The sequence below is a fragment of a genome, unplaced genomic scaffold (assembly GCF_019419815.1).
Source record: "Pyrus x bretschneideri cultivar Hongxiangsu unplaced genomic scaffold, Pyrus_bretschneideri_v1 Contig26, whole genome shotgun sequence".
NCBI classification, from domain to species: Eukaryota; Viridiplantae; Streptophyta; class Magnoliopsida; order Rosales; family Rosaceae; genus Pyrus; species Pyrus x bretschneideri.
Window position 1 is genome coordinate 1,977,076 of NW_025999568.1, and position 24,290 is coordinate 2,001,365.

General features: G+C 39.4%; 1 pseudogene; it reads right to left on the reverse strand.

The window, feature by feature from the left end:
* Nucleotides 1-1,144: 1,144 nt before the first annotated feature.
* Nucleotides 1,145-24,290, reverse strand: part of LOC103935386 — a 28,841-nt pseudogene continuing 5,695 nt past the window's right edge.

Genomic DNA, 24,290 nt, shown 5'->3' on the forward strand with positions numbered 1-24,290 from the left:
CGAGATCTTGCAAGGAACTTGAAATGATCCTTATTTAGGTAAAATAGCTTTTATCACATCTCACACATATCAATCTTATACACAAATAACACTATAAAAGAATACCTAAGCTTGACACAATTATTCTAAGCTTAAGGCGTTGTCACCTTTGCTTGCTCTCTTTACCGAAACAAAAGACATATCTAAAAAATTTTGTAAGGAATACAATGGAGAAGAAAAAGAATGAATATTTTCACTGCTTTCTTGATTGTCTTTATGGATGACTTCATAAACCTGTTTCCCATAGCATAGCTTTCATTGTCATCACTGGTTACCATGGCTTCTTCCGTATACAGTCAACACCTTTTTTCATGCTCAGTATTATCGATTGAGAAGATGGGATTCGTCGAAAGGCTCTGGCACTCTCAGACCTTGGAAGTTTTTCTTCCTTTCCGTTACTCTGGTTCCTCCCTTCAAAACTCTTCCTGTTAATAACCCCCTTAAGGGGCTTAACAGGAGTACGCACTTGATGTGCATTGTCATCCTTCTCTTGGACAATTAAATGCTGCCTCGACACACCTTTAACCTCAGCTTGTGGACACTTCACATTCTTGACCCCTTGCAGGTACTTCAAATTCATTTGACTGATTATATCACTAGTCCTGTGTTTTTCATTTGCATTTCCTTCAATTTGACTGATTATATCACCGGCCCTGTGCTTTTCATTTGCACTTTCGTTTTAAGGATCCAACTCTTCTGGAGAACTGTCCAACAGAATCTGAAGCCACTTCTCTAAGTTCCCCTTGCCATGTTTTTTCCTTCTTTCTTCATCTTCCACAATCTCTGGTTCTTGAATGACAGGAAATTGAAATTTGTGCTTCCTTTCTATTTCCAATCTCCGCATTTGATTCTATAACAAGCTCTTATCCTCTAATGCAAACACTGTATCTGGCCTGCTCCCAGAGGTTGTCAATAGACAATCGTTTTTTCGGTCTTTCCAGTTCCTCTTATAGTTCAATTCTCCTATCGTCTTCATTAAACTGGGATAAAGCAGCATCAGATGCCTTCTGTTCTTCCTCTAGAGACACTTTTAGTTCCTTACATAAAGGCATTCTTGGCTTGATTGCTTGTAGATAAAGAACCGTCGTGCTGTCTTTCTCCTCAGCTAATACTCATCTCTTTCTTTGTGTTTCTTATGAAGTTCCTTCTCCGATGCATCGCAGATTGCCTTTTGTGACTCAAGTCTTGCCATGAGCGCACTACTTGTGGCATGGTTCAGTCTCAATTGCTCTTTATAGATGACGAACCTTAAGAAAAAACAAAGAGAAAAAGCATCAATGAATTAGTCCGTAAAACACAAACTGAAAAGATTGAAAATGACAAATCCTTCTACTCAGATTGTTGTTTTATAATCTTACTGGTGCATAGAATCTCGAATCATCTTTTCAAGCGTAGTTCTATACGATGACTGTGCCTCTGGTAGCCGCCAGCACTTTTATGCTCTCTGCCTTCGCTTTATCAATGTCAGTTCCAAGTTTTGAATGGTGAGCTTCTCATCTTCATTTTTTTGCCTCAATTGATTCACTTCATCATCCAATTTTTGTATCTCTGCCTGCATCTATGCAGTTTGTTCTCTTTGTTTTAGGGAATCTCTTGCCATGAGAATGGCTTGGTATGGGTTTCTACTGAAGTCCGAGTTCTTATTTTCTTTCAAAACAGCATGTTTCCATATTCTTGCAGCTAAAACAATTCAAAATAAAAAAGGGTTATGAATAACGATATTCGTTATTATTGAACAGACAGTAAAAACTGTTGAGTAGTTTTTACTTGAGAACTAACCAATTGCATAAGATTGTGGCCTTATTTGCTTATTATAGTCCATAGATTTCAAAGCAGATGAAGAACTATATGACTCCTGTCGAGATACAACAATGGCAGCTGGAGCTAGGCCCAATTGCTCTTTCGATTCCACATAATGTTGTAGAAAAGCATGTGAGTCTACAGTCTCTGAAGAATTGAGTTCCTCACATTCACCTTCAGAGAAGAGAAATGAGAATGCTCTATGCCTGCCAATGTTGAGAAAGGACACAATTCGTAAGCATGCAGGTAGGGACGGAGCCACTTTGGGCTCATAGGGGGTAGATGCCCCCACTCAGTTTATTGGCAAACAAAAAAATGTACATGCTTGTGACATTAGTAAGGTGTATAACATGTTTACTTGTTTGTGACATTAGTATTAACTCTTTCAATTGCAATTGCCAATGTTGAAAGAGCATTTTCGGCCATGAAATTTCTGAAGAATTGATTGATAAATCGGATGGGAGATAAATAGATGAATGATAACATTATTATTTTTATATAGAGAGATATTTGATGGTATTGGTAATGAAGTTATCATGCAACGCTTTCAAATCATGAACATGCGTCGAGGGATATTGTAATATTTTGTATGAAAAATCTTATGGATTAATAAATACGTATTTGTTTAGTAAATTCTCTAGCTTTTTATTTTGTGACGTTGTCTAACAATGCCCCTATCCATACAGATTTATGGCTTCGTCCCTGCGTGCAGGAAGATAAATATGAAGTAGACCTGTTTAGGTTATTATTTAACTTTGGGCTTCAAGAGAAGAAAGCCCAAAAGAACTCAATAAAGGAGATTTTGCCCGAGGTGCAAGGTCAAGCCCAGATACCTATCTCGAGACAATATGCGGCTCCCCATTTAATGCAAGGGTTGGGTGCTTACAAGGGAAGTGACAATTGATGGAAATCGGTCCACCTACTCTTGGCCCAAAAGCACTTTCTGAATGGCAGAACATGTAAAAATACTGATGACTCACTACCCTTCAGTTGCTTTCGGGCAAGAACAGAAATGGTACAGTTGGGTTAATTCGCCTATAAAAGGAGGAAGAGGGCCCAGAGACAAGGACACTCAACCAATCAAACAAACAAACATACAACTTGCCTCTCAGTCAAGCAAATACCCAGAAAGTTGTGCTTTGTCCAGATTCTGTACCCTTTTAGCCTTAGACTGCCCTTAAAAAGACACCTTTTGTCTAGTGTAAAAGCTCTGCTGCCTTTTCTAAATGCTGTAGTATCGATTCTCTTAGGTAAACCTGTTCACCACTCATCCTACTTTATGTACTCAACCCTCTGTAACTACAAAGAGAAGAGACCGCAAGACATTTAAACCTTGCCTGACAAGGTGAAATCTTGCCCGACTCTCTTTGTTTTGTCTTTAAGTTAATAGATCTGGTGTTATGATGTATTCCCCAATATATATTTAAGTCATTTCTAGTCTTTTGATAAGCCAAAGTTCTTTTAGTTCTCAGATCTGGTTCACTTAATGGTTTTACCGTCATAAGAAGACTAAATGTGAATTAAACTGATGACCTGATCAGATCTGGACCTTTACCCTTTAAGCATACAAGATAACCAACTAAAGGTCCTTGATCTGAAGGCATAGAAAAGAATTTAATGTAGACTTAACCCATTTACGACAATCTTTTAATAATAAGTCATAATAACTTAGGGGGCAAGTAATCGGCTTAAACACATTTGTTCTACATTTGCCATACTGAGATGGCAGTGGCACGCCTAAGCACTTAATTAGTTTTGATTGTGAGCCTCAAGGCCTACACCTAAGGCCCCACAAAGGCATCTTTCAGAACTAACTTTGTTCTCATCTTACAGCATCTCGGCAAGCTGGAGTCCGACAATCAACCAAAGTACCAACTCCTTCCGGAGCTGTGTAATCGTGCTAGGGACCTTTCCCAACGAGATTTCCTGCCCAAACATAGCTTTGGCATGCCTCGTGGGACCATAAGTCTTGTATGTCAAGAAGATAAATGAAAGAACAAACCTTCAAGAGGAAGACAGAGCAGAAAACACCCTAGTGTACACCAAGATCTAGCATGGAAAATCTCCTCGAAGACTTGTAAGGGTCTGTCTTGATGGAAAGCCTGACTCCTTCTGAGAAATCAGGAGCGAGGGTCACAAATGAAGACCTGCAGGCTACAATGATGGTTGTCTTGAAAAGCATGGAGAAAAACTCTCTAGAAATGAAAAAGGAATAAGCAAACTCTGTTCCTTAACAGGAAATCTGCAAAGAAGGTTAAATTTGGAATATTCTACCCCTGAAAATGACCGTGTTAGAGAAATGATGAGAGAAGCCAACCCTGTAGAGGAGCCAATTATTCCTTTGTTTCCTTTACTTGAGGAGAAGAGGAATAAAGGAAAGAGCAAGGAAGAATCCGGAAGTAATCAGCCAATGTTGGAAGAGATCCAAGAAGTAGAGTTGCCTGACCCCTTTTTATTCTCATTAAATAGTAGGGGCAGTGTGGGCCAGAAATAAAGTTATTGCTAGAAGAGCCACAGACTGATACAATGATTGATATTGATCCCTTTATACCGACCCCAGTAAACATAATCAACCTAACATGGGCAGAGAAAGGGAAAGGGAAAGCCACTTGGGAAGTGAGAGCAGAAATGAGGCCAATTGAGAGACCAACTGAAGGAGCTATCAAGCTACCTGAAAAGCCTAAAACTGCTATAATCAAATGAGTAGTACTATGCATCAGGTGTCAATGTGAATGCGAACTAGAGGTACCAGCAGTAAGAGCTCTCCTTGGTCAGGAGCTGATCAAGAGAAGGGAGAAGGAAGAACATGAAAATCGTGTGAACGTCATAAGGATAACTAAGAAGGAAACCTTTAGGAACGTCTTCCAGATGTTGGGGAGAGACTTTTAGCCTAAAAACTTGTTAGAAGTATTCAGAAACTATGAAGCTTCAGAAGAAGTGGAGAATAAGGATGCCAAGACTCCAAGGTTGGTGGATGTGAGGCTACCCCAGCTAAGTTATGCCGGTGGAGATATTAGAATGAAGGGAAGAACACAGAATCCGGTCACAAAGAAGAATCTTGCCCGACTTGGGGGAAGATGGTATATAGTCGGATGAGATGGAAGGCCTGTTAAAAAGATGGGACCCTCCGTGACCAGGAGAGTTCAAAGGCAGCATAGGGCCCACATGAACTCGTTGAAAATTCCCACTACTTCAGAAACCTTGAAGAATGTAAAGTTCAAAAATGTACCTCATGAAGGGATAAATTAACCTCATTGGAGGAGTAAAAAGGAGGTGAACAAGGAAAATAGTAAAATTGAAGGGGAATGAGATCATGTACCACATAGCCCCCATCTTGGAAAGTATAGAATCTTGAAGAGAGCTCAGGAAGATATGATAATGATGCCGACACCTAAGTGGAGCCTGAAGCCAATTTGTTTCGGAACAATCTCGCTCCAGAGAAGGATACCCTTACAATTGCTCGTTGATTCTCTCTATGAGAGCCTAGTGCATGCGCATAACTTTGGCATAACTCAAGAGGAGGGATTGCCTAAACTAATGCTGCCAGAAGAAGCACAGGCTTGGTTGGATGAGTTTATGAACCACATTAGGCGCAAGGAGAAAGATTTACCGGGACCCAGCAATTTCCATATAAACATGACATATGTTTTATCAGCCATGTTTTGCTCCGAGCATGATCAACCTCTCACGATGGAAGGTGATTAGTTGGCTACAGAACCTACGATGGCGCATGTTAGTGTCGAAGAAGCAGGACATGAAAAGCCCAGCCAGGTATGCTTGCTTGAGCAATCAATGAAGAAGCCTGAGAGAATATACTCGGACAAAATGGCCTTCTTTTGCCCGAGTTTGGCCCTGGCCAACCATCTCAAGCCTATATACGTAACTGCTCACTTGGAGGGAGTACCCTTCAAGAGGGTCTTAATTTACAGAGGGGCTGCGGTCAATGTCTTGCCATACAAGCAAATGAAGAGAATGTGTAGAGGTGAAAAAGATCTTATCCCCACAGATGTCACAGTTTTTAGTTTCTCGGGAGCTATCACTAGGACTCATGGGATACTACAATTAGAGGTTGATTTGGGTTCGAAACAGAGCATGTTGGCCTTTTTTTGTTACAGACAGTACTTCCACTTATGGGGCTTTACTAGGTAGAGATTGGATTCATTAAAGTCGTTTTGTGCCATGTACCTTACATTAACAAGTGGTTGTGTACCATGAAGAAGAAGAAATAGGACCTGGGTTCTGGGAGATGGTAGAGGCCGAATCATGGCCATTTTTCCTTACAGCCAACTTTTACAATCCTAGTGTTGGGATTCTTCAATGTTTAGGAGTTGATAAGAACGCCCGCCTAACTAAGCTGACGGCCCAAAAGCTTCTAGAGCAAGGGTTATCTCTTACAAGGGAAGAATGGGATCGGCCCTTTATCATCCCAATTCCCCAACACCATTAAATGTTAGAAAAGAAAAGGAAAGACCAAGTAGTTGCAGTTAGGTCCTTAATAAAAAAAATTGTTGGTGTATGGGAGAGAGGAAACAAGAAAGGGAAAATTCAGCCGAGGAAAAAGAAAAGTGGAGTGGAGAGGCTTCAAGCAACCGAGTGAGTAAAGAAGGATCTTTTGGGGAAGAGTTAGAAGTAGCCATACAAATGGCTGAATTTATATATGATCTAGATGGGCCAGATGATTTGCCCAAGAATCCAAAGTTGGTTGAGTTTTTGTGTGCAGACCTTGACAAACTGGTCCCAGAAGTACAAGATCCTTTGGAGACCATTGATTTGGGGACTGAGGATGATCCAAGAACTATACAGATCAGTGGTTTATTGGAAACCAAGGATCGGGTAAGGACTGTCGATCTTCTGCGTGAATATAAAGATGTTTTGCTTGGCATTACACCGAGATGCTAGGCTTAGATTCAACCTTGGTAGAACACAAAATGCCTATTAAGGAGGGATTTAAACTTGTCAAGCAAGCATCACGGAGGATGTCAACAGAAATTGAAGAAAATGTCAAAGAAGAAATCGAAAGGCTGGTGAAGGCCGGATTTATTAGGCCTGCCAAATATGTTGAGTGGTTGGCCAACATTGTACCTGTTTTAAAAGCTATAACTAAAGCAGTTAGATGTTGTGTTGACTATAGAAACATTAATGGAGCCACGCCTAAAGATGAATACCCCATGCCCATGGTTGACCTATCCATAGATGCGGTTGCTAAATACAAAGTTTTATCTTTCATGGATGGGAATGCTGGTTACAATCAGATAAAAATGATAGAAGCATATTTAGGCAACTTAGTTGGCTTGTTCTTATGCATTTACGTTGTTATTTCTTAGTTCTTTAAGTCTTTTAAGTTATTTTCGTATGTTTTCAGGTTCTAAGGGCTAAAGGAGTAAAAAAGTGCATTTTGGAGCCTTTTGGAGCACTTTTGGGCTAAGGATGGATAACTTATGCTTGGAGCCAAAGTGTTGGACGAAATTGAAGGCCTTGTATGCACTTTAGGACATACAACAAAGGGCCTAGCCCATTCTCTCTTATTCTCTCCCTTCTTGCCTTGGCCTCCCCTTGCATTTCCAGCTTTCCCACTTCATCATTGCATCACATTCTCTTCCATATTCCCTCTTTAATCCACATGCATTCATCATCATTCACCCTAGCTGTCACTCACATGCTTTCCCATTCTATAATTCAGCCACATGCACCCATAATCATTCACTCCCCTAGCCGTGACATGCATTCATCATTAAGCAACTTTTCCTAGCTGTTTTTCCATTCATTCCCTTTATTATTTCAGCCACATGCACTCTTAATCATAGAGCCACATGCAATCTTAATCATTCAGCCACATATTCTCCCATTCTCCCTATAAAACCATGCATTCATTCACACTTCACAGAACAACAACCCCAACCCGTGCATACCATTCCATTCCAGCAACAAAAGCCTTTGCCGTGCATAACATTGCAGTATTTCCAGCATTTTCTCCTCCATTGCAGCCACTCCAACCACTCCCCATCCCTCCAAAACACTACCCTACCATCACACATCCATTCCTCCATACAAATACCACCCCAAAACTTGTCCTTAGACCTTGTGCCACAACAAAGAAGAGGAGAAGAGGGCCTAAACGTTCATACAATTCAAGTTTGAGTTGTTGGAATTTTTAGGTGTTTTCTCTCCTTGATTTCAATGGTTAAATTTACTTATCTTTGTCTTGTACGTATGAGGAACTAAACCCTCCATTAGCTAGGGGGTGATTCGAAACCATGTTTATGCTTGCAATATGAATTGATTACCTTTGGTTGGAATTTCATGAGTTGTGGATTCAATTTGTTTAACTGTTTGATTGATAACTTATTTATGTATGTTTATTGAGAGTGCACGCTTAATTTTCATGCATGAATGTGACGCTAGAATATAAGTGAGTTTCACCTAATAGTTATGAACTTGTATTCACAAGTAGTGGAGGTTGCTTATAAACAATCGCGTTAAATGAATTCTTGGCACTAGTTTCATGCTCATCATAGTAACGAATGCCTCGTCAACACTTATAGTTTTCATGATGCTTAATGATCTTTGATTGTATCTTTATTGTGCTTTTCACGTAAAGGACTTTTGGAGAATGTTGTGAATTGCGTTGCGCTAAACCATCCAATTCATTAACTTAAGGAGAACTTGACGGTTAATTTAAGCGGACCTAATTAACCCGGGGTGTTGAGTTTCATAATTCATCAAAAGACCAACCGAAAATCATCTTGTATGCAAGTGTAACATGTGTGGAGAAGAACCTTCTAGCTAGCATTCATCTATATTTTCATCACATTCATATTTACATTCTGCCCTTAATTGCAATCTGTGCATTTTAGTTTAATTTCGTCAAAACCTCAATCCCCCCATATTTTGTTTAGTCTTAGTCATTACAATCTATCTTATTTTGTGTTTTTAAGTATTTGGAGTCTTGTGGACTTATTTTGAGTTTTTGTTAAGTGAGTTAAGTGTTTTAAAGGTTAGTTTTATTTATTTGAGTCAGTTTAAAGTGTTTAGCACCCCTAGTTAATCCCCGGTTAGAACGATCCCTACTTACATCATTACTACAATTGTCAAATAGGGTTTAATTTGTGTGTCACATTCTTAACGCATCAAATTTTGGCGCCGTTGCCGGGGATTAGCAAAGTTGCTAATCCCTTGTCTTGAGTCTTGTTTAAATTGTTTGGTTTCTGTTTTGTTTTAAATTTTGCACCGTGTGTATATGTTTTGTTTTTGTGCCGTGTGTGGCAACTTATTTTCTTACTTGTGCCGAGTCTATTAAGTTGATTACTTATCTTGTTTGCTCTTGTGTGTAGGTACTAGTTTATGACCCGTAGCTCACAACCTGTTCGTGAGCATATCTCCGACTTTGACGGCGATTTCGAGAGGACTTTGAGAAGGAACAAGAAATTGCAAAAGTCTAATCTTCCTCGTCCTGAACCTGAAGTAGAAAAGCAAGAAGTTGAGGTTGAAGAGGAGGCCACGGCAAAGTTTGAAGAGGAAGTACCAACCATGGCAGCGGATAATCAAACCATCAAGGAGCTTTCTGCCTCGGGTTTGGCCAATGCAGCCCCTCTTTGCATCCAATACCCCAATGCAGCCCCTGAGAAGACCGATGAGTTTGAGTTGAAGTCCAGTTTGCTACATCATATACCCAAGTTCCATGGGTTATCAATAGAGGACCCCAATAAGCATTTAAAGGAGTTCGAAGTAGTATGCTCAAGTATGACACCGGTGAATGTGGACAGCAACATATTGAAGATGAAGGCTTTTCCTTTTTCTTTGTTGGAGAAGGCCAAGGATTGGTTGTATGAGTTGGCTCCCGGAACTGTCACGTCATGGGAGAGTATGAAGCGAGCCTTCTTGGAGAAGTTCTTTCCGACATCACGAGTCATTCTTCTTCGCAAGAAGATTAGTGGAATTCAACAAAGCCAAGGTGAATCTTTTCCAACTTATTATGAACGTTTTAAAACTCTTGTTGCTTTGTGTCCACATCACCAAATGAAGGAGGGGCTACTTCTTCAATATTTTTACGAAGGTTTTTTACCACTTGAACGGCAAATGTTGGATGCATCCGCGGGATGAGCTCTAGTGGACAAGACACCCAGGGATGCCAAAACTCTCATTGCTAATCGAGCACTCAATGCACAACAATATGAAGGTGTTGGGCAGAGAGACACCCCACGGCCACATCATGTAAATGAGGTAAGTTCTATTTCTGAGTTACAATCCCAAATGGCTAACCTTACGTCTATGTTGTCGCAGTTTGTTGAAGGCCCCAGAGCGCAAGGAGCTACAATCTGTGGTGTATGCTCCATTCAAGGACACCAATCTGATCAATGCCCTCAATTAATTGAGAATGGAGGGTGGGAATCTGCCAATGCCGTGGGTTACGGGAATCAAAACCAACCAAGGGGTGATCCTTTCTCCAATACTTACAATCAAGGATGGCGTGACCACCCAAATTTCAGATGGAGAGATGCACAACAACCTGCCCAACAAAGTGGATTCCGACAACTCCGGGATTTCTTTCCAAGGCCAATGGCACCACAACCACCTCCTCAAGCACAATCATCCCAAACCAACTCAGGTACGTCTATGAATGATGATAAAACATATCAATTATTAACTACAATGGCACAGGGAATGCAGAACCAAGCAAAAGAGGTTAATGAGCTAAAGAAGCAAATGGGACAAATGGCTGAATTTTTGGGACAATTTCGTGAAAATGGTAAGTTACCAAGCACTACGGTGGTCAATCCAAAGGGTGGTTTCGAATCTACAAAAGCTATCACCCTAAGAAGTGGAAAAGAAGTGGGAAGCAAAGCACATAAATCTGCCCAAAACAAGGAAGATGAGAAGATACAAATTGAAGAAGATGAGCAATCCTACCCCACGGCAAGTGTAGCACCACCCAAGCCGCAACCATCTAAGCCTTCCCATCCGTCCATCTCAGGTAATGTTGTCCCAAATGTTGTGATTTTGAACACTAATCTGCCCAATGTTCCTTTCCCTCGCAGATTTGCACAATCGAAGAAGGAAGAAAGCGAAAAGGACATTTTGGATATCTTTCGAAAAGTCCAAGTAAACATTCCTTTACTTGATGCCATTAAGCAAGTGCCCATGTATGCAAAGTTTTTAAAAGAGTTATGCACAACTAGTCAAAGAATTTCAAACAAGGAAGTTGTGAAAGTAAGTGAAAATGTATCTGCGGTTTTGCAACGAAAGTTACCTCCAAAGGGTAAGGATCCAGGGAGCTTTACTATTCCATGCATAATTGGAAACACTAGATTTGAACAATGCATGTTAGATTTAGGTGCTTCTATTAATGTCATGCTATATTCCATTTATGCATCTATGAACCTTGGTGAGTTAAAACAAGATGGCGTTATAATTCAATTGGCCGATCGTTCTAACGCTTATCCCAAGGGAGTCCTTGAGGATGTTTTAGTGCAGGTCAATCATCTTATTTTTCCTGCAGATTTTTATGTCTTAGAAATGGAGGATTCGAGCCATGCTCCATCATTGCCAATCTTACTAGGCCGTCCATTCATGAAAACAGCGAGAACAAAGATAGACATGTTTACGGGAACATTAACCATGGAGTTTGATGGGGACATTATTAATTTTAATCTTTCTGAAACCATTAAATATCCAATTGAGGACCATTCTTGTTTTGCTATTGACATTGTGGATTCGTTGGCACAGGTGCATTTGGATCAAATGAACGAAGATGCACTCAATGTAGCCTTAGTGCACGGCATAGGAGCAAGAAATGAGGGTGGGGGAATTCTTGCAACCCACGGCATGCAATCTGACCATATCGCCGTGCCCGCTTGTGGTGAAGTGATTGAAATGGTTGCTGCCCTCAAGTCATTGCCCTCACACTCTGGTAAGTCTCCACTCTCAATTTTGGATTCGGTTTTGACTAACAAGTTACTTCCATCAATTGTGCAGCCACCTACACTTGAGTTAAAGCTTTTACCTAGTCACTTGAAGTATGTTTTCTTGGGAGAAGATCAAACACTACCCGTCATCATATCAAGCTCACTCACGGCCCAAGAAGAAGACAAGTTGATAAGGGTGTTAAAGGAGCACAAATCTGCCATTGGATGGACCTTGGCGGATATCAAAGGCATTAGTCCCACCACGTTCATGCATCGTATCCTTTTGGAGGAGGGAGCCAAGCCATCTCGTGAAGCTCAACGTCGCCTTAATCCACCCATGTTGGAAGTAGTGAAAAAGAAGGTTATAAAATTGCTTGATTGTGGTGTTATATATCCTATTTCTGATAGTCGTTGGGTGTCACCTGTGCAGGTTGTTCCAAAGAAGTCCGGAGTCACGGTGGTGAAGAATGAAGATCAAGAGCTTATACCCACTCGTGTTGTGACCGGTTGGCGTGTTTGTATTGATTACAGGAAGCTAAATGCCGCAACAAGGAAAGATCACTTCCCTTTGCCATTCATTGATCAAATGCTTGAAAGGTTAGCCGGTCATTCTTTTTATTGCTTTCTTGATGGTTATTCGGGATATAATCAAATTGTCATAGCGCCGGATGATCAAGAAAAAACCACCTTTACTTGTCCATTTGGTACTTTTGCATATCGTCGTATGCCATTTGGTTTATGCAATGCACCAGCCACTTTTCAACGATGCATGGTAAGTATATTCTCAGATTATGTTGAAAAGATAATTGAAGTATTTATGGATGATTTTAGTGTCTTTGGGGACTCATTTGATGATTGCTTGCATAATCTTACTTTAATCTTGAAAAGATGCGTGGAAACTAACCTTGTTTTAAATTGGGAAAAATGTCATTTTATGGTTAAACAAGGCATAGTTTTGGGTCATATCATCTCTGAAAAAGGAATTGAAGTTGATAAGTCTAAAATAGATCTTGTACGTTACTTACCCTCTCCTACTTCGGTTAGAGAGGTTCGTTCTTTTCTTGGCCATGCAGGATTCTATAGGCGATTTATCAAGGATTTCTCCAAGATTGCACAACCCTTATGTCGTCTCCTACAAAAAGAAGTGACGTTTGAGTTCAACGAGGAGTGTGAGAAGGCATTCAAGCTTCTCAAGCACAAGCTTACCACGACACCTATCATCCTTCCACCTGATTGGACGTTGCTTTTCGAGCTCATGTGTGATGCATCCGATTATGCAATAGGGGCTGTTTTGGGTCAAAGGAAGAATAAGCAATCCCACGCCATCTACTATGCTTCTAGGACCTTGAATGATGCTCAACTAAACTATTCTACCACGGAAAAAGAACTTCTTGCCGTTGTGTTTGCTTTAGATAAGTTTCGTTCATATTTACTTGGCACTAAAGTGATTGTATTTTCTGACCATGCAGCTCTTAGGTACTTATTCACTAAAAATGAGGCTAAACCACGACTCATTAGATGGATGCTTCTTCTCCAAGAGTTTGATATTGAAATTCGAGGCAAGAAAGGGAGTGAGAACGAAGTGGCTGACCATTTAAGTCGTTTGGTGTCCAATGAGGACTCCCTACCCATCCAAGAGATTTTCCCTGATGAGCAATTGCTGTCCATTAAGGTATGTGAACCTTGGTATGCCGATTTGGTCAATTTTTTGGTGTCAAAACGTGTTCCAAGTACCCTAGCTAGGCACCAACGTGATAAGTTGAAGAAAGAGGCACGGTTTTATGTATGGGATGACCCATATTTGTGGAAGTTTTGTGCAGATCAGATTGTGCGTCGTTGTGTGCATGATTGTGAGTTTAATTCGATTCTAACCTTTTGTCATACTTATGCTTGTGGTGGGCATTTTGGCACACAACGCACTGCCCTTAAAGTGTTAGAATGTGGTTTTTATTGGCCAACAATCTTTAAAGATGCTAGAACATTTTGTTTAACTTGTGATCGTTGCCAACGAATGGGAAATATAGGTGCAAGGGACCAAATGCCGCAAACACCTATCTTTTTTGTTGAAATATTTGATGTGTGGGGAATTGATTTTATGGGTCCTTTTCCTTCATCACATGGTTTTCTCTATATCTTGTTGGCGGTGGATTATGTTTCCAAATGGGTGGAAGCAAAAGCCACCCGGACTAACGATTCCAAAGTGGTTGCAGATTTTGTGAAGTCTAACATTTTTGCTAGGTTTGGAATGCCTCGAGTCTTTATAAGTGATGGAGGTTCACATTTTTGTAATCGCACGATCGAGGCAATGCTCAAGACAACGTTACACATAGGGTTTCGACACCCTATTATCCTCAAACAAGAGGGCAAGCCCAGGTGTCGAATCGGGAGATAAAACAGATTCTTGAGAAGACGGTTGGGCCAACAAGAAAAGATTGGAGCTTGAGGTTAGAGGATGCATTGTAGGCGTATAGGACCGCCTACAAAACACCCATAGGAATGTCCCCCTTTCGGCTTGTTTATGGCAAACCATGTCACTTAGCTGTGGAGTTGGAGCACAAGGCTCATTGGGCCGTGAGGAAGTTCAACATGGATGTAGATGATGCGGGAATTCATCGTAAGCTTCAATTGAATGAACTTGAGGAAATACAGAATGAAGCTTACGAGAATGCCTGCATTTACAAGGAAAAGACAAAGGCCTTTCATGATAAGATGATTCGCACCAAGTCATTCTCTGTTGGACAGAAAGTGTTGTTGTTTAATTCTCGTCTTCGTCTATTTCCGGGTAAGTTACGTTCACGTTGGATTGGACCCTTTGTTATTACTAATGTTTTTCCTCATGGTGCAGTCCAAGTTTGTAGTTTCAAAACAGGTCAAGAGTTCAAGGTGAATGGGCATCGATTGAAGCCTTACTACGAGAGCTTTGTGGAACATAATGTGGAGGAGACAACCCACTATGCCGTGGGTTCCCATGAAGGTTGATCAATGTGGCATCGTCCGGCTGCAAGACGTAAAAGAAAGCGCTACTTGGGAGGCAACCCAATACACTGAATAAAACAAAGCATGTTCATTGATCTCCGAGAAATTCTAAGTGAGTACAAAAAAAAAAAAAAAAAAAAAGTTGGAAAGCTGGAAATGCAAGGGGAGGCCACGGCAAGGTGTGGATGGTGCTGGAATTGGTAGGTTATGCACAGGTTAGATCATTCGAGGCCTCAGTATTTGGTGGAACGCTAGATGACGCAGGAAAAAGGTGCCTCTGGAAGAAAGCCGCAAGCCTTTGACGGTCACTTTGAATTCGACCTTCAGATTCTTGCAGCTGATCAAGCTTCCTCTTCATGCTTGTCGAATAATTATTTGCAAGCACGTGCAAACCTCTATTCTCGTGCTTAAGTTGTTTGATCTCTTGCTTAAGATTTTCCACCTCCGCCATCAATGATTCAACTTGACGGGATCGAGCAAGTAGGCGTTGGCCCATGTTGGACACAGAGCCCGCACACTGAACACTGAGAGCTAGGGACTCTTGAACGGCCAACTCATCGGACCGTCCAGAAACCAGAAAATCTTCCAGTCAAACTCAAGATCAAGCCTTAATGCAATCACCAAGGAGAAGATGGAATTTACACTCCATAACCAGATTTGCGTCCCTAAACTCTTCTCTTTGTTATTTACATTCTGCCCTGTTTAATGAGTTTAGTTGCTGTTTTTGTGTTTGCTTGTGTTTAGTGTGGTTTTAAGCTTAAAACATTGAGGACAATGTTTGATTGAAGTGTGGGGGGGGGGGGGTAACTAAGTATGTTGATGCAAATTCGTTGGATTTTATCACCCATAACTTCAAGTGTTGTTCCTTGCTGTTTTAAAATGTTTTTAAGCTGATTTGGAGTGTTTTAGTGTGTTTTATTTTATAACTCCGAAAATCACATAAAAATTTGAAAAACATGTTTTGAAAAGCCTAAAAAGAGTGTTTTGAGTCGTTTTTGTGTGTTTGTGTCTTAGGGTACCTTCCAACACAATGATGAGGATTTGGTTTTTAATTGCATGACTGTTAAAAAGAGTTATAAACATGGAGAAAAGTTTGATTTACTCTTGGTATATGCTTGGTTATGGTTATAATGTATGACTTCACATGCAATCACAAAAGAAAAATTGGTTTTTGTAACATGCTTGAAGGAAGGAACTCAAACAAACGCTACAACCTTGTGAGACTTGAGCCTAAACGTTATTTGGAGAGTTAAAATCTGTGCATTTGTTCTCTAAAGTCGTTGCATGATCTCATTATTCTTTGCTTGGTTACTACTTAGAAGGCGTTTCATCATTTAGTTCCAAATGCTAGAACTCATGCCCATTTCATTCAAAGCATGTTATTGATTTGCATAACACATATTCAAGAAGAAGTTGTGTAGTGACCACCACCAAAGCCAAATTGCCGTGTATTCTACTTCATTATATGTTTAAGTTAACCCCATTGAGCCTTGTTAAGCTTACGTTCTTTGTTAACCCACACTATCCTCACCTAGCCTAGATTAGGACCATCCACACCCTTATTCTTGAAGCATAGCAAAGCATGATTTGAATTGAACTCCTTTTGATTAATGTATGGCAGAAAACAAGTGTGGGGGAAGTAGTTTTCATGTGAGTTAGTGTGCCATAGGCACGGGTGGAAAAGAAAAAAAAAAAAAGAATTTCGTGGAAAAAGAAAAAGAAAAGAAAAAGTTGTGAAAAGAAAGAAAAAAGAGTATGAAATAAATGAAAATAAGTTCACATGTTTGTGGTAGTTGAAGAAAGGGTCCAAAATGTTGAATATGGCCCTGAGTGTTGCTTAGATCTTCCCTTTGTGTTAAAAGTTGATTTCTGTGTTTTAAAGTGAGTTCTAAGTCTCAATTTCATTACTTCGCTTGCTATTGCTTTAAGAACCTTTGTTTTCCTTTATCCTTCCATTGTTAACCAATACCCCAAGCCCCATTACAACCCTTGACTTCTATTTTGAGTGTTGTGCATTTCAATTTGTGGAGTTTGAAGTTGGTATGAGCATATGGTGTCACTGGTTCTCGCATCTAAGTCGTAGCATTCCATTTATGAGATCATATCTAAACATGCTTATTAACTCCAGAAATTGCTTTTTTTTGTGATATATATATGTGAGTGCTCGTTTTCATTAATCTTCTCACATATAACTAGATTAAGGTGTGTAGTTAGAAAATCTGAGTGAAAATTGAGTGCATATCTTGTAAGGAATTGAGCAAATTCTCTAAGGCATGTTACTACATTCAAAACATCGTTTTAAGTGGTTATTTGTGAACTAGTAAGTAGTGACTATGATTAAGCCTCTGCTCGAGTGTAAAGATGGCTAAAATCTGTGGGAATAATGATTTTTAACATGTCATGTGCATTGGAAATCCCTAAGACGATTGTTGGAAGGTTTAGGTTGTGTTTTACTTGTTTAGTGTCGTTTTGTTTGTTTGTTATCGTTTTGTTTTGCTCGAGGACTAGCAAAAGCTAAGTGTGGGGGAATTTGATAGGAGCATATTTATGCACCTTAGTTTAGCTTGTCTTGTGCATTTAAAGTGTTTTTCCTTAGTAAAGTAGTCTTTTAAGCTAGTTTTATGTATTTTCAGGATTTAAGGGCAAGGTATGCAAAAGGATGCATTTTGGAGCATTTTGGAGCAAATTAGAGCTTGGAATGGATATCATATGCTTGGAGCCAAGAGGATGGACGAAATTATTGCAGCCACCAATCACCCTAGCTGTCACTCACATGCTTTCCCATTCTATAATTCACCCACATGCTCTCCCATCATCATTCCACACCTCCATTGCAGCCACCAACCAACCTAGCTGTCACCCACATGCTCTCCCATCATCATTCCTTCTTTAATCCATTCAGCCACATGCTTTCCCATGTGATTATTCAGCCACATCCATGCACTCTTCATGATGGCAGCCACATTCTCTCCCTAGCTGGCATATTCCCTCTTTAATCATTCATCCACCTATAAATAAACCTCCATTGCAGCCACAAACTATTCATTCATTCACCATTCACGCCAGAAATTCATCCCCTCTCTATAACACATCCATACTTCACCATTCTTCATATTTTCTGCCCAAAAATAAGCCTTGAAGTCCCCTACATCCATCCCTATCCTAAACACATCATTCTACACCATCCATAACCCCCAAAACCTATCCTTAGACCTTGTGCCGCAACAAAGAGGAGGAGAAGGGCCTAAACGTTCATACAATTCAAGTTTGAGTTGTTGGAATTTTTAGGTGTTTCTTTTCCTTGATTTCAATTCTCTTTGTTTTGTGTGTATGAGGAACTAAACCGCCCCTTGGCTAGGGGGGGATTCGAAATACATGTTTATGCTTGCAATATGATTTGATTACTTCCAATTGCGTTTCATAAGTTGTGAATTCAATTTACTTATCTATGTGAGTTACATTGATTTGTGTGTGTTGGTTGAGAGTGCACGCTTAATTATCATGCATAAATTGGATGCTAGGATATAAGGAAATTTCACCTAATCGTTATGGAATTATATTCACAAGTAGTAAAGGTTGATGATCTCAATCGCGTTAAGTAAATTCTTGGCATAAGTTTCATGCAATCATAGTAACAAGTGCTTCGTCAATGCTTATGGTTTTCATAGAACTTAATGATTCTTGCTTGTATCTCTATTATGCAATCATGTAGGGGACTTGTGGGGAATGTTTTGGGTTGTCGTATGCAATCATCCAATTCAATAACGTTAGGAAAATCTGACGGTTAATTAGTGCAATTCACGGTTAATCTGGGGCGTTGAGAATTCATGGTTTATTGAAAAGCAATTAGAAATCGTTTTGTGTGCAAGTGTGACATGTGTGGAGAAGAACCCTCTAGCTAGGATTTCATCCATATTTTCATCAAATTCATCTTTACAATCTGTTTGAATTACATTCTGTGCATTTTATTTAATTTCGTCAAAACCTCAATCCCCCTTTGCTTTAGTGTCCAACTTAGTTAGAAAGTGTCTTAGTTTGTGTGTTTTAAGTGTTTTGATTCATTTTATTACCCAATTTCCTCCAAAGTAGTCAAAGTGCTCAAAACTGCCCAGAAAGTGTTTTTAAGGCTGTTTTGAGTGTTTTGGGTGCTGTTTGAGTCTTTTGGTTTGTTTTAGTGTTTTAAGTGTTTATTTTGCATTCTTTGAGTCTAGTTCAGTGTTTTAAACTTTATTTTACGTTTTTGAGTCAGTTTCCAAGTGATTTTGCAATCCCTCCTAATCCCCGGTTAAGAACGATCCCTACTTATACTTATACTATAATTGTCACAAGAGGGTTTTAATTTGTGTGCGTATAATTCTCACATCAGCTTAAAACATTGAGGACAATGTTTGATTGAAGTGTGGGGGGGTAACTAAGTATGTTGAGGCAAATTCGTGGGATTTTATCACCCATAACTTCCAATGTTGTTCCTTGCTATTTTTAAAGTGTTTTTAAGCTGATTTGGAGTGTTTTAGTGTGTTTTGTTTTATAACTCCGAAAATCACATAAAAATTTGAAAAACATGTTTTGAAAAGCCTAAAAAGAGTGTTTTGAGTCGTTTTTGTGTCTTAGGGTACCTTCCAACACAATGATGAGGATTTGGTTTTTAATTGCATGACTGTTAAGAAAGAGTTATAAACATGGAGAAAAGTTTGATATACTCTTGGTATATGCTTGGTTATGGTTATAATGTATGACTTCACATGCAATCCTAAAAGAAAAATTAGTTTTTGTAACATGCTTGAAGGAAGGAACTCAAACAAACATTACAACCCTGAGAGACTTGAGCTTTAAACATTCTTTGGAGAGTATTAATCTGTGATTCTTGTTTTCAAACTCGTTGCATGATCTCATTATTCTTGCTTGGTTGCTAATTAGAAGGCGTTTCATCATTTAGTTCCAAATGCTAGAACTTGCATCCATTCCAGTCAAAGCATGATTGCATAATATATATCAAGATGAAGTGTGTAGTGAAGCCATCAACCAAACAGCCAACCCATGCACTATATATATATATTGTAGGTCATAACCCCCATTGAGCCATTGTTAGCCTTTGTTCTTTGTTTACCCATATCATCCCCACCTAGCCCTAGATTAGGACCACCCATACCCTTGTTCTTGAAGCATAGTAAGCATGACTTAGAGGGAATCCTTTCGAATATGCAAAACAACAAGTGTGGGGGAATTTGTGTGTGTGTGTTGATATGCCACGAAAAGAAATAAGGCATAAAAAAAAAAATATTCGTGGAAAAAGAAAAAGAAAAGAAAAAGTTGTGAAATGAAAGAAAAAGAGGATGAAATAAGTGAAAATAAGCTCACATGTTTGTGGTAGTTGAAGAAAGGGTCCAAAACGTTGAATATGGCCCTAAGAGTTGTGTGAATTTTCCCCTTCTGTGTCTAAGTGAGTTTCTGCAATCATAAGTGATTCTAAGTGTCAAATTTCATTACTTTGCTTGCTATTGCTTAAAGAACGTTTGTTATCCTTACCTTTCATTGTTAGCTAATCACCTTTACCCCGTTACAATCCTTATGCTTCAATCTTGATCATTATGTTTTCAATAATGTGGAGTTTGGAATTGATGTAAGCATATGGTATCCCTGGTTCTCGCATCTAATTGGTAGCATTCCTTTCATGAGATCTTATTCATATACATTCCAGAAAAGTGCTTTCCTTGTTATAAACATATGTGAGTGTTTAGTTTCATATTTACATCAATCTTCTCACATATACTTAGTGTAGGGTGTGTAATCAGAAAGTTTGTGTGAAAATAAGAGAGTATCTTGTAAGGAATTAAGTGATTTCTCTAAGGCATGTTACTACATTCAAAACATGGTTTTAAATGCTTAATTGTGAACTAGTATGTGGTGACTATGATTAAGAATGTACTTAAGTGTGAAGATGACTAAAATCTGTGGAGATAATGAATTTTGAACATGTCATGTGCATTGGAAATCCCTGAGGTAACGTTGGAAGGTATAGGTTGTGTTTTGCTCGTTTTGTCTAGTTTCGTGTTCTTTTGTTGTTTTGTTTTGCTCGAGGACTAGCAAAAGCTAAGTGTGGGGGAATTTGATAGAAGCATATTTAGGCAACTTAGTTGGCTTGTTCTTATGCATTTACGTTGTTATTTCTTAGTTCTTTAAGTCTTTTAAGTTATTTTCGTATGTTTTTAGGTTTTAAGGGCTAAAGGAGCAAAGAAGTGCATTTTGGAGCCTTTTGGAGCACTTTTGGGCTAAGGATGGATAGCTTATGCTTGGAGCCAAAGTGTTGGACGAAATTGAAGGCCTTGTATGCACTTTAGGACATACAACAAAGGGCCTAGCCCATTCTCTCTTATTCTCTCCCTTCTTGCCGTGGCCTCTCCTTGCATTTCCATCTTTCCCACTTCATCATTGCAGCACATTCTCTTCCATATTCCCTCTTTAATCCACATGCATTCATCATCATTCACCCTAGCTGTCACTCACATGCTTTCCCATTCTATAATTCAGCCACATGCACCCATAATCATTCACTCCCCTAGCCGTGACATGCATTCATCATTCAGCAACTTTTCCTAGGTATTTTTCCATTCATTCCCTTCATTATTTCAGCCACATGCAATCTTAATCATTCAGCCACATATTCTCCCATTCTCCCTATAAAACCATGCATTCATTCACACTTCACAGAACAACAATCCCAACCCGTGCATACCATTCCATTCCAGTAACAAAAGCCTTTGCCGTGCATAACATTGCAGTATTTCCAGCATTTTCTCCTCCATTGCAGCCACTCCAACCACTCCCCATCCCTCCAAAACACTACCCTACCATCACACATCCATTCCTCCATACAAATACCACCCCAAAACTTGTCCTTAGACCTTGTGCCACAACAAAGAGGAGGAGAAGAGGGCCTAAACGTTCATACAATTCAAGTTTGAGTTGTTGGAATTTTTAGGTGTTTTCTCTCCTTGATTTCAATGGTTAAATTTACTTATCTTTGTCTTGTACGTATGAGGAACTAAACCCTCCATTAGCTAGGAGGTGATTCGAAACCAGGTTTATGCTTGCAATATGAATTGATTACCTTTGGTTGGAATTTCATGAGTTGTGGATTCAATTTGTTTAACTGTTTGATTGATAACTTATTTATGTATGTTTATTGAGAGTGCACGCTTAATTTTCATGCATGAATATGACGCTAGAATATAAGTGAGTTTCACCTAATAGTTATGAACTTGTATTCACAAGTAGTGGAGGTTGCTTATAAACAATCGCGTTAAATGAATTCTTGGCACTAGTTTCATGCTCATCATAGTAACGAATGCCTCGTCAACACTTATAGTTTTCATGATGCTTAATGATCTTTGATTGTATCTTTATTGTGCTTTTCACGTAAAGGACTTTTGGAGAATGTTGTGAATTGCGTTGCGCTAAACCATCCAATTCATTAACTTAAGGAGAACTTGACGGTTAATTTAAGCGGACCTAATTAACCCGGGGTGTTGAGTTTCATAATTCATCGAAAGACCAACCGAAAATCATCTTGTATGCAAGTGTAACATGTGTGGAGAAGAACCTTCTAGCTAGCATTCATCTATATTTTCATCACATTCATATTTACATTCTGCCCTTAATTGCAATCTGTGCATTTTAGTTTAATTTCGTCAAAACCTCAATCCCCCCATATTTTGTTTAGTCTTAGTCATTACAATCTATCTTATTTTGTGTTTTTAAGTATTTGGAGTCTTGTGGACTTATTTTGAGTTTTTGTTAAGTGAGTTAAGTGTTTTAAAGGTTAGTTTTATTTATTTGAGTCAGTTTAAAGTGTTTAGCACCCCTAGTTAATCCACGGTTAGAACGATCCTTACTTACATCATTACTACAATTGTCACAAATAGGGTTTAATTTGTGTGTCACATTCTTAACGCATCAAAAAATTGCTAAGGAAGATATACATAAAACAACTTTTAGATGTCCAGGTCATATCAAAGCATATGAGTATTTGGTAATGCCATTCGGGTTCAAAAATGTCGGTGCAACTTATGAAATAGTGATGAACGCCATTTTTCATGACTTAATCGGCCATAGCATGAAGGTATATATTGATGACATCGTGGTAAAGTCCAAAACTAAAGAGCAGCATTTGATGGACCTCAGACAAGCCTTAACAAGAATGAGGATCCATAAGCTAAAGATGAATCCAAAGAAGTGTGCTTTCGGGGTAAGATCAGGCAACTTTTTGGGATTCCTTGTTCATCAAAGAGGAATGGAGGTAGACAAGAACAAAGCTCGGGCAATAATGTAGTCACCTTCCCCCACCAATAAAGTACAACTATAAAGGTTGCTGGGAAAAATCAACTTCTTAAGGAGATTCATTGCTAATTTAGCAGGCAAGATTTAACCGCTAACTCCTTTGCTAAGACTAAAAGAAAAAGAAGAGTTCAAGTGGGGCCCACCACACCAAGAGGCTTTCGACAGCATAAAAGCTTACTTAGCTTCTCCACCAGTGGTCATGCCACCTCAGAGAGGGAAGCCGTTGAAGCTTTATATTTTTGCCTCTGAGAAATCAATTGGAAGCTTGTTGGCCCAAAACAGTGAAGGTGGGAAGGAACAAGCCATGTATTACCTCAGTAGAGTCTTTACTGAGGTAGAGACAAGATATACTCCAGTGGAAAAATTATGTTTAGCTTTGTACTTTACTACTTGCAAGCTAAGGCATTACATGTTGCTTTGCCACATCCACATCATTGCCAAGACCGACGTGATCAAATATATGTTGTCAAAACCAATGTTGACAGGTAAAATTGGAAAGTGGATTCTTGCATTGTCAAAATTCAGTTTTTAGTATATACCTTAAAGAGCGATCAAGGGGCAGGCAATAGTGGACTTCATAGCCGAACATCAAGAAACAGGAGATGAGCTTATCAACATCCCTAGAACTCTGAAGGTGGCTAACCTTTGGATCCCACCAAGAAAAGCCTTCTCGGGCAGGGAAAAATGGGTTCAACAGGAATTAAAGAGGATATCCAACCTTTGGTTTACTCCATGGAGGCTATATTCTGATGGATCTTGTACCTAAAATGCTGCGTGAGCAGGGATTGTCATCGTCGATCCTAAAGGAACTCATCATTGTTATTCCTTCTTCCTAGATTATCAAGAAACTAACAATAATCGGGCAAAATATGAGGCATTAATAATTTGCCTAGAGATCTTGATAGAGTTGGGGGCAACTGAAGTTAAGGTATTCGGTGATTCAAAGTTAGTGGTCAATTAGTTAAATGGGGAGTACAAGTGCAGACACATTACCATGACTGGTTATTACTTAGCGGCCATTCAATTGTTAAGCTATTGGAGCACTGAAATATCAGTTAGCCACATCTCTAGAGGATCAAACGCGATTGCCAACGAGATAGCACAATTGGCTTATAGAGTACAGATCCAAGAAATGAGGTTTGAAGGGGATATCAAAATCCAGATAAGGAATCTCCCTTCTATCTTTGAAAGGGGATTTAGCATAGATGTGTTGACTGAGGGACTAGATATAGAAGA